Genomic DNA, 13,547 nt, shown 5'->3' with positions numbered 1-13,547 from the left:
GAAGGATAGAAACACAAACTAGGAGCAAGAGTAGGACATTTAGCCCTTGGAGCCTGCTCCACCATTCAATATGATCAGAGAATTATTGCAGTGCAGAAGGAGGCTATTCAGTCTACTGCGCAATCTCCTGCCTTTTACTTTCAAGATGGCAACAGTGGAGAAGGCAGCATTCTGGCTTCTGTGCCTGGGCTGGTCCTCCTTGTCTGCATTTTTCTTTTCCCCTTTTTCATTCTACCCCTTTTTTTTTTCTCAAACTTACCTGATAAAGAGAACTGTTTGGCAGCAGGTGGGATTTTTCAAGGCAGCGTGGCTACAGAGACGGTCAGTCGGCCAGTGAAGCCTGCAGCAGGACTCTTGCCTCAGCGTGGAGTAGGCCCCTGACAGCATGGCATGGGCTGGGAAGCCTGGAGCAGGACACTGTCTGCGGCATCGTGTGGGCTGGTATGGCCCAGAGTGGGACACTCTGCAGCATTGTGTGGGCTGGTATGGCCCGGAGTGGGACACTCTCTGGGGCATTGTGTGGGCTGGTATGGCCCGGAGTGGGACACTCTGTGGCATTGTGTGGGCTGGTATGGCCCAGAGTGGGACACTCTCTCTATAGCATGGCATGGGTTGGAAAGCCTGGAGCGAGACTCTGAGGGTGGTACGTTATAGCAGCGGAAAAGGAAACATTGAACTCTTCTTTAAGTTATCTTTCTTTTATTTTAGTCTGTGAATGGCGCTTACTTACAAGCGACCGTACACACTTTTCACTATATTTTATGTTGAAAGCAAATGACAATAAAGGATATTCAATTCAATTTCATATCTCTATGCACTTGCTATCCAAAACAAAACCCAATGCCCCTCGAATGTTTCAATTGAACCTGCCTCCTCCACATTTCTAGGCAGTACATTCAATATTCTAACAACTTGCTGCGTGGAAAAAGTTTCTTCTTGTATTACCCTTGCTTTGTTTGCACATCACTTTAAGTTTATGCCCTCTCATTATTGTTTCTTTTATAAGCCAAAACAGCTTCTCCCTTTCTACTCTGGCCAGCCTGATCACAATTTTGAAAACCTCAATCCAATTCCCTGTCAGCCTTCTTCTTTCCAGGGAGGACAGTCCCAGCTCCTTCAATCTATCCTCATAGCTGAAGTTTATCACACCTGGAACCGTAATTGTAAATTGGCATCTTTCCTATAATGTGGCACCCTCAACTGTGCACAATACTCCAGCTGAGGTCCAACAAGTGTAAAAGTTCAATATCACCTCCTATCTCTTGTAATTTATGCTCCTATTAATAAAGCTGAGAAGACTATGTTTTATTTATTGCTCCCTCTAGCAGTCCTGTCACTTTCAATGATCTGTGCAAATATACACCCAGGTGCCTCAGCTCCTGCACCCCTTTTTAGAATTGGACTCCTTGTTTTATGGCTGATCCTCTAACTCATATTTCTACTCATATTTCTACTCTCTCCTCATACCTCTTGATGCCTTTAAGATATAAAAATTTGTCCATCTCTTTCTTGAATACATTCATTGACTTGGTCTCCACAGCCTCCTGTGGTGGAGAATTCTATGTGTTCACTAACCTTTGACTGAAGACATGTTTCCTCATTTCAGTCCTAAATGAACTAACCCAGATCCTGAGACTGTGACCTCATGTTCTAGACTCCCCCAGCCAGGAAAATCATCCTCCCTACGTCAAGTCTGTCCAGCCCTGTTAGAATGTTATATATTTCAATCAGACCCCTCCCATCCTTCCAAAAGATGAGGCCAGATCAGTAATTTGACTGCAGAGGTGAGAGAAATATCTAAAGAGAAGCCCAGCAACAAACAATGGACTTCAGAACCTATCTAAGGATCAAACTGCAAAGTGAATTCCCACATAAAAGCTAAAAGGTTGGGAAAGAAGCCCCCAGTAGACAATACGACAAGCAGCAATAGAAAATCAGTTAGCCACAGTGAGTAAAACATTACAGTAAATCAGAGGTGCATGCATGGATGGGGAGGAAGTGTGCACTCAGAAATCACACGCATGGTGAGCATGTAAAAAAAATTAAATAGTCTCAGAATTTGTCCCAGAACGAGAGACAAAAAAAAACTCAAAGACCTGACTGCCCACATCTTGGGGTTCTAAAAGAGGTAGCTTTGGAGAGAGTGCGCAGATTATAATTTTCCAAAACTCCCTAGATCCTAGAATGTTACCAATGAATTGAAAGATAGCAAATGTAACAATTAATAAGAAAGGAAGACAAGAGAAAACAGAACTGCTAGTTATTTAGCCTGATATCAAGTGTCTGAAAAATCTATTCTTAACAGGTTTATTGTTAGAAGTATTTTAATAAAAAAATCCTAGAATCAAAGAGAATCGATGGTTTTACAAAAAAGAAAATGTGTTTAATAAATGTATTACTGTTGATTGAATATGTAAGTGCTAGAGCACCAGTAGCTATAGTATACATAGATTTCCAAAAGGAATTTGAGACGGTTTTGGGGTAATGTATTAACATAGCTGGAGGGTTAGTTAACAGGTAGGAAGCAGAGAGCCGGGATAAATGAAACATTTTCAATTTGGCAGGCTGTAACAAATGGAGTGCCATAATGATCAGTACCAGGCCTCTGATATATACAATCTATATTAGTTACATAGATGAAGATAATGGATCCAAAGTTACTGATGATACAATGCTGAGAGTGTAAGCTCTGATGACGACACAAGGAAGTATAGACATCACTCATGAGTTGATAACAAGGTGCTAGATAGACTGTGATGTAGGGAAATGAGAAGTTATTCACTTTGGTGATAAGTCTGGAAAGGCATTTTTTTTAAAAAGAGCATTACACTTTTAGATGTTGATGTATAGAGAGACTTGGATAGAATAGTACAAGGAGCACAGAAATTAGCATGTAGCTACAGCAAGCTATTAGAAAGGCAAATAGCATATCAGCTTTTATTGCAAGGGGCCTGGTATACAAAAGTAAACAAAGCCATGCTACAGTTGTGTAGGGTTTTGGTGAAATCACAACTGGAGAGGATATTTGCTGTATTGGGCTCCATATCTAAAGAAAGCTACATTTATCACAGAGACAGTGAAGACTCACAGTGTAAGAGAGTTGGCCAATGAGGAAGGGTCAAATAAACTGGCCTGACACACATCATAGTTTAGGAAAATGAGAGGTGATCTTAAAAAGCACTCAAGATTCTAAAGGCATTCGACAGTATAGGTGTTGAAACGTTGTCCCCTGGCTGAAGAATCTAGAATGAGTCCTCAGGATATGGGCTGAAACATTTGGGACTGAAATGAAGACAAATTTCTTCATTCAGAGAGTTGAGATTCTTTAGAATTCTCTCCCCAGCAGGTTGTTGGTTTTGAGTATAGTCATTGCTGAGATGGACAGATTTTGATCTTTCAAGTATTGGAGGATATGGGGCCGGGGGAAAGGCAGGAGTTGAGGCAGGAGATCGGTTGTGATTGTGTTGAATCCCAAAGCAGATTCAGTGGTCCATTTGGTCTATCCCTGCCCCTATTTCTCATATTCTTAAACAGATAATTCAGTTCTGATGAAGTATTAATGGACTCAAAACGTTAACTCTGTTTTCTCCCCACAGATGCTACTAGACCTGTTGAATTTCTCCAACAATTTCTGTTTTTGTTTCAGATCTCCAGCACCCACAGTTTTTTCTCTTATTCAATCAGTAAAGTTGTATTCTCCACATAATCAACATTCGCCTTTATAACATCAACTGCAAATGTATTAGGAAGAAATGTAAATATATTCAAAACTGAGGCCCTCTTATCTGTAGCTGTGAGATGTAATCAGTGTTAAGTCTAATACACGCTGACAAAACAGTTTGGCAATATTGCTTAATGATACTTAAGCAAGTTGGGAGGTTGCCTTGGGAGAGCTACTGGCATTATCTCCTAGTGCTTCAGCTTACAAGTTTACTGGGTTTTACCTGTCAACTCATTACTTTTTCTATTCAGGTTAAATTAGGTTGCTGAAGGAGAAAATGATCCCATGCAAGGTCTTCCAAACATTATTGTCAATTTTTTAATTACTACAGCAAACATTTCATGCATTCAAAACAGAACCTCAACTGGCTTTCACAAGAGAAAACATTAAATTGTTGCTGGACGTGTTAAGTGCATTTGTGTGTGCAGACATTTCAGGTTGAATGAGCAATCATTTTCTTTGATTCAAACCAGTAAAGAATTATTGTGCTCATAAAACGACAGTGTATGTGCGTCACAGGGATCGTTTCCTATCCTAGGTGCTATTTAAGATGTTTTATAATAAGTTCTGGATTTTCCCACACGGCGGCAGCCTGTCGGCGGCCCCAGCGACAGGATGCCGTGGTGTCAGTGGCAGCGACTTCTAGCTTTTGGGGGTGGCAGTGCCAGCAAAGCTCTTCCTGATGATCAGAGGCAGGAGCAGTGGCATCATCAATTGCGACAAAAATGCACTTTCTCCCAGTGATTGATTCAAGACTCGCTGGCTGACCTAGACTCCAGGACGTGGCTGAGAGTTCCAAATATCTTTATGGAGATATAACTTCAGACTTTAAGATCTGGTCATCTTCTTATCTTTTGGCTCTTTTTTTATTTATTTATCCAGTTTTTTTTTTCATTCTGGTTTTGTAACCAACACGGCAATGGAGAATGGTGACTTTGTACACTTTTCACTGTACTCTTATATTCCTACACTTGAGTACACATGACAGTAAAATCTAATTCTAATTCTAATATGTAATTGTTATTACATTGGTTTAGTTTTCTCACTGGAAACAGCTCTTCCACAGTGAAAATGTGATTTATTATTTAGTTAAAGTTCCTCACTCTTTCATTTTTCAAATGAAATCCATAATTATCATCATTAGAAATCTCTCCAATGTCTACTATCAGTAAGAGGATAATGGTTTCCTGCATATTATGCTTACGCAGAGAAATTTAATATCTTACATAATGAAAGGTGGAATCTCTGAGTGACGTGGACTATTAGCAGGCGATGCGGTGAATTAAACAACAAGTGCGGCAAGGGCCATCTCAATGTCAAAACCATCTCACTCCATCTATCATGATTTACACAAGCAGAGTGAAGAGATTTTCACAATTGTTACCAATTACAGGTAATTATTGCTTGCTGAATGCCAGTCTGATGCCCCAACCCATCTCATTCATTTCAGCTTTTTATGTTACCAAACTCACCAAAAAAGCCAGGCATCAGTGAAACTCAGTGTGTAAGTCAGAGTAGGTAACTGGCAGCTTCAACTTCCTGCTTGCTCTGAACAATATCCATCTTGTGTTCAATCAAACAGTAGCCCAGAATACAATCTGTGGGCTCCAGTTACATGCAACCTTCATCTATGAACATTGGCATCTGGCAGTTGCCAACCTCTCACAATCATCACAGAACTTTCCAATACCCTGTGCAGTGCCAACAGGCACTAAGAATGCTGCAGCCGAGACTCTTTGCACAAGTGGAAAGGACCCAGCTCACGGATTGGACCGGTTGCATTTCAGGGCTGCTCGCTCATGTATCACCTGCCTGGATGTTTGCATCATCCATGCTTTGGCAGGAGCCAGCAGCTTGTTCAGCAAGCCAACAGCCATGTCTCAAAGTCTTAGGGGAGTAGTCCTCACTAAAATCCGTGGAGACACCCATCAGTCAGGGGGTCCCAGTACAATCAGTCAAGGGTAGTCTCTGATATCAAGCTAGGGGATTGGCTATGTTCAGGCGTCCAGACAGGGCATTCTTAGTCAGGATGGTCTGTACCTCTGCCGTCGAGGAGTGGGTCTTGTCTATGGCGGAGGTTTGGGAGAATAGAGTTCACACAAATGAGTTGTACAGCCACCAGTCAGGAGTATGGGCACTTCTTATCAGAGGGTGGACCATGGTCAGTCCATCGCCTCTATCTACAGAAACTAACGGGACAAGAAGCTGTGAAAGTGGGGCAAGATGGGTCAAGGGTGACCATTACTATGAGAATGACACTTGGAAAGTTAGTCTTCAGGACTGAGCGCTGTAGGCTAAGGAAAGGCGGTGGTGACAGATGTGATAGTATCCATAAAGGGGGTATTACAGTAAAGTATGACTGGGAAGGGAGTCATACAGTTGGAGACTTCATTCAGAATCAGGAACACCCTGGCATCTGTGGGGTCAGGTGTATGTCCACATGTGGCATGGTCACCTTATATGCCAGGGTCTGAGGTGGGTGGTATGGTGGGCAGGTGCAGGCTCATAGAGATGAGTTGGCTGAGGAGCTGGGAGGTGAGAAACCTGCAAGGTTCCACGGAGTGGAATTTGGGTGTTCGGAGTCTCTCCAACTGTTCAGATGGAGGCTGAAAACCGCTGATTGAGGAACACTCATTGCCGTGTTCTGTGATGGTGGAAATCAAAAGTGCACAATGGGGAAGAAACTGGCTGAGCGTGCACGAGGTAAGTGGCTTGACATGCGAGGGAGAGGGCTGCAGCACCTACCAGTGTCCGTGCTTTTAGAGGGAAACAACATTGTACACATGACGCAGATCTCCATGGTGCCTAACTCCTGACTGTCAGAATGCATCATCCTCCCTCTGTGTGTTACACTTACCCACTAAAGACATTTTTGAATAACTCACTGACAGTTAGACCTTAGACACAGGCCACAAAAAGAATAAGGATATTGAGCAGGTACTTGAGGCTGTACTAAGAATACTTGATCCATAATTTAAATCATGGTGATATTTAATGACAAAACTAACTGAAGAATGTTTGTGCACGGTTACTGTACCCAAACCCAACAAGTCTATCAGAAGATAGCAAGAACTGCAAATGCTGGAGTCAGAGATAACACTGGAGCTGGAGGAGCACAGCAGGCCAGGCAGCATCAGAGGAGCAGGAAAGTTGATGTTTCAGGTCGGGACCCTTCTTCAGAAATGTAGGAGGGGGAAGGGAGCTCTGAAATAAATAGAGAGAGGATTGGTGGAGCTGGGGAAGGTAGGTGGGATGGTAATAGTTGAGTGCAGATAGGGAGTGGTGGGGATTGGTCAGTGAGGTGGGAGGAGCAGATAGCTGCTAAAGAAGATGGTCAGGTCAAGGAGGTGGGGATGAGAGGGAGGGCTGGTCATGCGATGAGGCTGTGGGTGGGGAGATTTTGAAACTGGTAAAATCCACATTTAGGCCATTGGATTGCAGGCTCCCAAGAAAAAAAAGAGGCGCTGCTCCTCCAGTTTGCTGGTGGCATCATTGTGACACTGGTGGAGGCCTAGGATGGACATGTCGCCCAGGGCATGGGAGGGGGAGTTGAAATGGTACTGCTTTGTAGAGCACCTGCACTCTGTTCACGACAAACAACACCTTCCAGTCGCGAACCATTTCAACTCTCCCTCCCACTCACTGGGTTACATGTTCATCTGGGCCTCCTCCAGTGTCACAGTGATGCCACCCAGAAACTAGAGGAGCAAAATGTCATATGCCACCTTGGGAGCCTACAGCCCAATGGCCTAAATGTGGATTTTACCAGTTTCAAAATCTCCCCACCCACAGCCTCATCCCATGACCAACCCTCCCTCTCATCCCCGCCTTCTTGACCTGACACAACCTGTCCATCTTCTCTCTCACCTATCTGCTCCTCCCACCTCACTGACCAATCCCCACCACTCCCTACCTGCACTCATCTATCACCATCCCACCTATCTTCCTCAGCTCCACCCCTCCTCTCTCTATTTATTTCTGAGCTCCCTTCCCCCTCCCCATTTCTGAAGAAGGGTCCCGACCCGAAACGTCAACTTTCCTGCTCCTCTGATGCTGCCTGGCCTGCTGTGTTCCTCCAGCTCCACACTGAGTTATCTCTTAGGTCTATCAGAATATGTCTTTGACATAACACAACGCAGAAGGCATATTTACAACAGATGAGAGTTTAGATAAATTGTCTTGAAATAGTTTTCACCAAATTTGATGCCAATACAGGCTGCTGGCAAATGCCATTAGACAAGCCATCATTATTGCTTCCTACTTCTATTGCTGCATTTAAGAAATTTTGCTCCATTTCTGACATTTGGAATCGCCTCAATCCCAAAGATGTTTCAATGGACTATGTTCAATATTTTACAAGGTTTAGAAGGGGTCTTATATCACATGGATGTTGTATTGATCTATGGAGATATGATCAAGTAACACAACCAGAAGGTCAATATTGAAATGCCTGTACGCAATAGGTGTACTCTCAAAACCAGTGTGAATTTTCCAAACAATTTATTTGCTTCTTGGGACGCATCGTCAACAAGGTTGGAATAATGCCAGAGTTGCCAGAAATGAAGGCTTTTAAGAAGCTACACTTCAAAAATTATTCATGATCTACAAAGATTTCTAGGCATGGTGAATTAGTTGGCAATACATTTGCCTCATTTGGCAGTATTCAGTGAAGTCTTTAAGAGAACTCCTCAAGAAGCCACAAGGATCATGCTGGGACCTATATCAGGAGGACACTTACCAAAAGGTCAAGAGTATTCTGACATCCACAGATATCCTGGTTCACCACAATCCATCTTTCTCAATTATCATAACTGCAGACTCTTCAGCTACAGGCATAGGAGCAATGATCTTTCAGGAGCAAGCAGATGGCTGGCCAAACCAGTATATTATCCTTCCAAAGCATTGACAGGCACAGAGACACATGGATCAGTTATAGAGAAGGAAGTTGCTGTGGTCACATGAGCATGTGAGAGATTTTCAGACTACTTCCTTGGTCTGAACATGCTCATGCAGCTGAAACATAAAGCAATGGCCTCCCAATTGGATAATAAACAGTTGGCAAGGAGGACTCCATGGGTACAAATGTTCCAACTCTGACTCATGGCGTTTGTCTATGAGATAAAATATGTGCGGAGCACACATCAGGTGATGGTGAATGTGCTATCCAGAGATGACCATAGACAGCCTTACAATGCATGACAAGGAATTTGTTGCAGAAATTGAATTCTATACTCAGGTCACAGGCTATACTGGCCAGCAAACAAAACAAGTTCAATAAAATACCACAGGAACAAATGAAAGTCAGAGAGAATATGTCAAATGTTGGCCAAGCCAAAGGTCCAGCAGGTTCCCCATAAAGATCCATTTTGAGCATCATCAGCATTTCACAGTTATAGATGGCTTGATGAGAGACTGCTCATTCACCTAAACTGCAGCAAGCTACTCAAGACATCCGGAGATTACCAACTGAAAAGCAAGGGCGAGATCATCTTTGGAGTGGCCCAGGATCTCAAAGGAGACTGAGAACCTCATAGCTGACTGTGAAACTAATACTGGCTGAGTAGTGAAGCCATTGATTCCCCTTAATGTCCCCACTGGAACAAAAGGGAACAAATCAGTTTATGTTTGATGAATGGTTTGCCTTATTGCAGTTGACTATTTTCCTCAGTGGAATGAAGTGAAAAAATTACGTTACCACTGCCTTGGCAGTTATTAGGAAATGATCACTGTACACGGAACACTATGTGGTGTGTCAAGCAGTGGATCACAGTTTGCTGACAAACCTTTCAGCCAGTTTGTAGCTCATCCTAGATTTGAACATGAGATACCCACAATGAAATGAGGAAATGGAGCATCAGGTCCAGACAATCAATCAGCAGCATCTAGAGGAGAAGGCGAGAGGAGGAACACAAGATAAGCAATCAGTCAGCAGCACTTAGTGAAACAGGTGAGTTGAGACACAGAGACAGGCAGTCAGTCTTTTGTTAAATATTTTTATGCCCCATCCAAGAGTTTTGGTTCAAGATAAACTGGTCAGAGAGAGATGTCTTTGGCTAGAGTAGCTTTACAGCATTGTTTTTTGCATGTTAATATTAAATATTATAATTCATGATAATCAGAGATATACCAAATATATATTATTGAAAAATTTTTGATACACTCTATCGCCTAAGGCTAGTTAGTTTACTCCATATGCTTCTCTGCACGTGTTTCTGTTTGCCAATCCAACTAACTCCACCCACACTGTGCTATTTATGCCTAGTGGAGCAGCTCCATGACATCATTACAAGGTTGCTTCAGAGTCCTAGAACCCTTACATAACACCACTTCCCAAGTTTTCCTTTGCTGTCATTAATATTTACACACGTTGTCAAAGGAGTTACTTAGATTGCTTTCTTCTATGGCATTTACAGAACATTTTTTCCTTATATCTCCAACCCCTCCCCAAGTCTTTGACTTGATCAAATTGTGTTGATAGGTGACTCAGGAAGGTGTATGACAAAGTATAGAAACATTCGAGGTAAAGTTAACGAGCTTTCTTTTTCTCTGCTGGCCTCCCTTAGATCAGAGATTTAATCAATCTAGTTCTGTTACCACAGACCCTGAACCATGGAATGTGGAGAATATAGTGGAACTTTGTGGTACACCATGGTAATGTGTAATTTTGTTTCTGCTCAGCAGGCAGTTCTTCCAGTCAGGAAGATAGACGGATAGTATGGAGCAATGAAATGAGGTGACAGCTGTTGCAAAAGATATGTCCTTCGCTGGATCTAAAAGGTACATTGGGGCTGCCCAGGCAATTGCTTCCTGATAGTATCCTTTCTAAGAAAGGTCCCTTATCCAGATTGGTTGTTACGTTCCAAAGTAGGTGATGTTTTGTGTGGTGGCATTTATTATACTTCTTTGCCTGCCTACTCCAGAGTTGGCATTCCTTCTGGAAGTGATCTAGATTACTCCATTATTGTCCCTCGGAACCACGTTCCTCAGTAATGTAAGAAGTTTCATCTGTTTCAGCAGTTCACATCATGTCATCTTGTTATCTGTGAATGTAAGATTAACAATCTGAGAAAACATGAATTGTAAAACATATATTTCCTGAAGCTCTAAGGACCTTTGGTATTATACGAAATAAATATCCATTTTCTTTGGAAGTCAGGTGGAAGAACATAGCCCATTGTCAATAACCTTTCAGAGAATGCCCTGTCAAATCTCTTGTGTGTTTATTTCACAGCTGGTTGAAAATAGTGTGGCTATGTACGCATTTAGTTTTATCAAGATTATTGGATTGATCAGTTCTGCTGAATGAGAAAGAAAAGAATCTTATTCTACTTCTTGATATCAGTAAATGTTTTCCCTTGCATAACTAGAGGGATGTATTTGAATTCTTTGGTAATTTTCAGAAATATGTACCTCAGGCAGCATGATCATTAATCACACCCACATCTTATCCATGAAAGCTGTTATGTTTACCTGTATTACAATCATGTCTATACTAAAATGTAGTCTAACTATAAAGCACTTTAACATGGGAAAATAGGAAAGATGATGTATGATATGAATACAAGTTTTAGTTGTGACTTTACACTCTTGGCTATAATTAGACATCATTGTTGATGATTTCTTCTTCCCAGTTTATAATTTACTCTACTCGCAATGTTAAGTGAAATGTGTAGATACTTCAGTGTGCTTAGCATTCTCGGTTCTTGCTGTTTTGTTTAAAGATGAAACATCTCCCAAATGACATTGTACAAATCTCAAGGATTCCTAAACCTAAACTTATGAAGTGGTGTCAGAGCCCTATGTGGGCTGATATTTTGGAATTGTGACTCTAAGGCAGCAATGATCACCGTGGACACCTGACCAAATTATTATAGCTATGCTCCTCTCTGACAGATCTCCACTCTCATAGTTCTCACTGTGGGTCATGACCACTTTTGCACCTCAAAATGAGCTACAATAGGAAAACTTGATGAAGATACTGTCATAAACTAACCTGAAAAGATTTAATCATTATCATTTATATTCAACATACAACTTACTTCTGTGATGAAAGATTTATGATTTTAATACATTTATTAAACATATATAATATTTTCATGGTTTGGATTTCAAGCCAGTAGCATATGGGTGTTGGTTATGTTTGTGAAGGGTCTTAAAAATATACAAGGTCAGACAGTCCTTTCTGGAACATCAGAATAATTCATTATTTGTCACAGAGCAGGTAACTGCAAAGCCCCTGCAGTGTTGATACAGTGGTGTTAATGGGAAGAGTGGCGCAGGGGAGTGAACATTGAAAGGCAGTGCTTGGTTTTGGTTTAGAGTACTCAATTATTGATTTTAGCTTTAACAAAAACCAGAAAGCATTTTGGGCAGATTAAAGTGGACATGACAACAGCTTCTCTCCTAAAAAATCAGTATAGGACAATTTATAAAAAGTACAGAGATAACAAGGTGCAGAGCTGGATGAACACAGCAGGCCAAGCAGCATGTGAGGAGCAGGAAAGCTGATGTTTCGGGCCTAGACCCTTCTTCAGAAATGAGGGAGGGGAAGGCGGTTCTGAAATAAATAGGGAGAGAGGGGGAGGCGAATAGAAGATGGATAGAGGAAAAGATAGGTGGAGAGGAGACAGACAGGTCAAAGAGGCAGGGATGGAGCCAGTAAAGGTGAGTGTAGGTGCGGAGTTAGGGAGGGGATAGGTCAGTCCAGGGAGGACGGACAGGTCAAGGGGGCAGGATGAGGCTAGTAGGTAGGAGATGGGGTTGGGGCTTGAGGTGGGAGGAGGGGATAGGTGGGAGGAAGGACAGGTTAGGGAGGCGGGGACAAGCTGGGCTGGTTTTGGGATACGGTAGGGGGAGGGGAGATTTTGAAGCTTGTGTGTCCACATTGATACCTCTGATACCGCTGAAACCAAGTGGAGGCTTGGGGACCGCTTTGCGGAACACCTACGCTCGGTTCGCACTAAACAACTCCACCTCCTAGTCGCGAACCATTTCAACTCCCCCTCCCATTCTTCGGGCGACATGTCCATCCTGGGCCTCCTGCAGTGCCACAACGATGCCATCCGAAGGTTGCAGGAACAGCACATCATATTTCGCTTGGGAACCCTGCAGCCCAATAGTATCAATGTGGACTTCACAAACTTCAAAATCTCCCCTCCCACTACCGCATCCCAAAACCAGCCCAGCTTGTCCCTCCCTGTGGCAAGTTCTGAAACACAGTTGTCAGTGCTATTGTCAGGACCCATAGCCTTTGTTACATCGAATGCCTCCAGCTGTTTCCCGATATCAAGTGGAGTGAATTGAATTTACTTGGTTTGTTTTATTTTGTACATTTCCTTTTGTAAAAGCAACTGCTATCTTACTGCTGAAGAAAACCTGCAGCCTTGTGTATCTATGTTTCAGTGAATGACCACCAGAAAAAAAATTGTATCGTTTGGAGAATTGATCTGTCCAGTAGTGGGATCAAAACACTTCTTACAGGTGACTTCAGCCAATCCAGGAATTAAACACATGCTGTTGCCACCTTTTCAACCTCACCTGAGGCTTGGTGACTGTCAGATTGAACTCACATACAGTCGGCTTTCTCTAATGAGGCAGCAACTTAAGGGCTTCTGGGACAACGGTGACTGAAATAATTCCATAGTGGCCATTATCCTGTCACCAAGTCATGCTTTATTTACATGTAGAAGGTCCTTGACAATAGTCCGGCTTCCTCACAGCCAGCTCTCAGAGTGAACAGAACCTCTGAGACTCCTTTTTATGTCTGACAACCAGGGCTCCCTGATCGGACCAGATTAACAGCCCCATTCATGGAACTCCTATTCTA

Source organism: Rhincodon typus, chromosome 13 (genome assembly GCF_021869965.1).
Source record: "Rhincodon typus isolate 14 chromosome 13, sRhiTyp1.1, whole genome shotgun sequence".
NCBI lineage: Eukaryota > Metazoa > Chordata > Chondrichthyes > Orectolobiformes > Rhincodontidae > Rhincodon > Rhincodon typus.
The sequence above is the reverse complement of the archived record's forward strand: the minus strand, read 5'-3'. Positions refer to the sequence as shown.